At 40.2% G+C, this 3,285-nt stretch overlaps 1 long non-coding RNA gene across 1 annotated transcript; it reads left to right on the forward strand.

The window, feature by feature from the left end:
- Positions 1–568: 568 nt before the first annotated feature.
- On the forward strand, positions 569–2,178 carry LOC307004267. Its single transcript, XR_013798962.1, has 6 exons — positions 569–823; positions 909–998; positions 1,090–1,112; positions 1,252–1,425; positions 1,522–1,688; positions 1,865–2,178. It is a non-coding gene; the product is annotated as an uncharacterized lncRNA (long non-coding RNA).
- Positions 2,179–3,285: the final 1,107 nt, after the last annotated feature.

Raw genomic sequence — 3,285 nt, forward strand, 5'->3', positions numbered from 1 at the left:
TGTCCGCTCTGCGGCAAGGTTGTCAAATACCCGGAGAAACATCTGCTGAAAGGGCACCGGGATTTGACATTGTGGCATTGATGTTCTCCTGCAAAGGCGGTCTACAGCTTGCCCTGTGACGACACAAGCCTCCACTGTTTAAAACTCCACTGTCGATTTCTAGCCTTGGTTTGCATAAAAGCAGTCTGTGGAATAACAAGGAAGGTTTGAGTTGTAAACTTGCAGGTTATTTGTATAACAAACTCTGAGATCAAGGAAAGAAGATACACAAGTCTGACCATCCGCTGAAACCTGCAGCTAGCCGGTTCCTGCAGCAGAAATGGGACCAGTCGAGCTACGAGATACACAGCATGATCGACCTCAAGCAACGGGCAATATTAACCACGTTCAAATTCAAATATCAACCAAGGTTGTCAAATACCCGGAGAAACATCTGCTGAAAGGGCACCGGGATTTGACAGTAAGTCGGTGTTAAAACTGACAAGATGGTGTTTGACCCGTTGTTTTAAATCAGTGTATGATACAGCTGTCAATGCAATGATGTTGTTTTTTTATGTTTCAGACCCGCTCGAAGTCAAGGGCAACGCGGGCGTTGGAGAAGTCGGTGACCGTGGGGAAGCTGCAGCTGCTGTGGGACAGCAAGCCAGCCATCCCCATGGCCCACGACTTCTCCCAAGCCGAGGCCCCACCTGATGGCTCCTGGGACGAGGCCGGGTCCCCGGAGCCTCAGTCGGGAGACCGACCGGCTCTGGTGTGGGTCACGGTCTTACCTTGTGTGACATCGGTCCAGACGGACGATGAAGGGAGGTCATGAAAATTGTTGGTATGATTCCGTTTATCATCAATCCTAATAGTCTGTAAAATTAATTAATGATTATTAATAACCAAATTGATGGTTTGTTTTTCAGAAGAACTCTTTCCGATTTTTGATGCGCTGGTGGCAGATACATCAGAGGCCACAGCGCTGTGGAGCCCCGAAGACCTGGAGGCCACTATAGGTATGAAACCCCTGTATCATCACAATCCTAATAGTGCTGCAGTTACTTGATAAGTGATCCACTAAATTGATGTTTTGTTTTTTTGAAACAGACCCCTGAATTCCAACAGCAAATGTAAGTACTGGATTTAACTGAATAAACATGCACTGCCACTGACACATTCACATATATTTTAATAAGTCTTGAAATTTGTTTAGAATCAATGATAATCAGTATTCAATAATCTGTCTTAAATAGCCTAATTGTTTTTCAGCCATGCAGAATGATGATTACTTTTTTTCTGGTGTTGCCATTGCCCTTTCCGTTGTGCATGGGGGACCAGGACCCCAGTTTATTTCACCAAGCCTCTTCAAAGCACTGACAACTGACCCTGAGGGCACAGTCATTGCTGTTGAAGACGTTACAGATCCGATGCAACTTGCAAAGAGTACGTTTTTAGTACAAAATTATCCTTTAAATTATTATTTAATCACTTTTAATCCTTTAAATATTCTCTTAATAATCTGTTGCTTCCTTGTCATAGTTGGCTTCCGGGGATTATGATGCTTTCACAAATATAAAGTCCATCATAGAATGGCTGGGACTTTTGCAGTTATCAAGGACCATCAAACAGCCAGGAAGGTAGACACTGGTAGCCTTAGACACTGCACACTGGTACTGTCTTGGCCGCAACCGGTCTGCATTTGAAAGGTGTGCATTCCTGGACAGTATTCATATTGTGGATTATATTTTACAATGCATTTTATCATTTGTAATTATGTTAGTGTATATTAAATTAATTAAATAACTGCATATTTAAAATTAGGTGCAATCACTTGACTATGGATTGTACTCAAGTTGGTAATTCTTTGATTATGACTCATCAGATTAAAAGAAGGTTTGAAAACCCTGGGGGTTCTGGAGGCAATGCAGGAAAATCCAACTTCCTTTTCAACAGTTATGTGGCATCAACCTCAACAGTTCACTTACTGCAGCTTCTCTTCATTGATGGAGCCTGAACTGAATCTGCCAGGTTCTTCCAAAAGGAACACAGAAAACCTTGTTCTATCTTTTTGGAGAACCCTGTTGATTGAAATTAAAGGTAAAGTCATTTGAGTCCTAAGAGATGTCCTTTAAAATGCTTATTATTAGTTTACTGAAAAATGTATGAGTAAACCCCTTCTCTTCTTAAATAAGTCATATGAGCAATTCCACGCAAATGTCAACCTTGCTATGAAAAATTAAAGTTATCATACAAAAATCAAAACCCTTTCTAAGTTGTCCATTTGGATCTGTATTTTATTGTATTTGATGTGCTGTCATGTCAATTTTAAGGTAATTTCTGTTTATTCACCTCAGATAAGGTGTGCACAGTAGGGGTGTAACAGTACGCAAAAATCACTCGGTTTTAAAGTCACGGTTCGGTTCATTTTCGGTACAGTAAGGGAAAGAAATGCAAAACATTAAACTGCTGGTTGTTTACTATAAACTTTTTTTTATCAATTTGTTTACACTTTTTTTAAACACACTTTTTAATAAAATATAACGTTAGGCTAATAAATAAAAAAGATATAAAATAAAAAAAGAATAAGAAATAAAATACTGCTGCAAAGTTCTCCACTAAATAAAATACTCTCAAACCAATATTGGCCGTGATGCTAGCTAGCTAACTGTTAGAGGCTGGACTAAAGCGAGTGTGCCGTGTATGTGGTGATCTTTATTTATGCAATATTTATGTCCGAGCCCGACCCGAGAGTTAAAGTCCAATTTTTTCTCTCTCATATAATGACACGTGTACGTTTGTTTGTGTGGAAAGCCCGCTTTTAACAGAAAGGCATTCGGAAATTTCCACAGATGAGCGCATCAGCGCTCTTAACACAGGCGCGCTTGCACGTGTTTCGTTGTCACAGCAACATAAACAAATTTCCGCACACAGGAAGACAGATGTTATGGTAATATTTTATATGTATTTGAATCACAAAAACGATTAATCAGATTTAATCAGTGCAACGCGGAGACTTCCGACACTTAATATGTTCGTGTGGCAACTCGGAATTGACGTATGTTCCGCACACAAATCTAGCCTAATTTACGTGAAAGATTGCATTCGGTGCACATGTGCACCGTACCGAAAGTCCTGTACCGAAACGGTCCGGTACGAATACATGTACCGTTACACCCCTAGTGCACAGATACTAAAATTGCTTTTTTATACAAACCTATTTCATGCTTTAAAAAGAGGGATCAAAGACTCCTTTAATTATACTTTATGGTGATAGTAAGGATGTTGCAGAAAGACGGGGGCATG

The sequence above is a fragment of the Phoxinus phoxinus genome (assembly GCF_949152265.1).
Source record: "Phoxinus phoxinus genome assembly, chromosome: 9".
In the NCBI taxonomy this organism is placed as follows: Eukaryota; Metazoa; Chordata; class Actinopteri; order Cypriniformes; family Leuciscidae; genus Phoxinus; species Phoxinus phoxinus.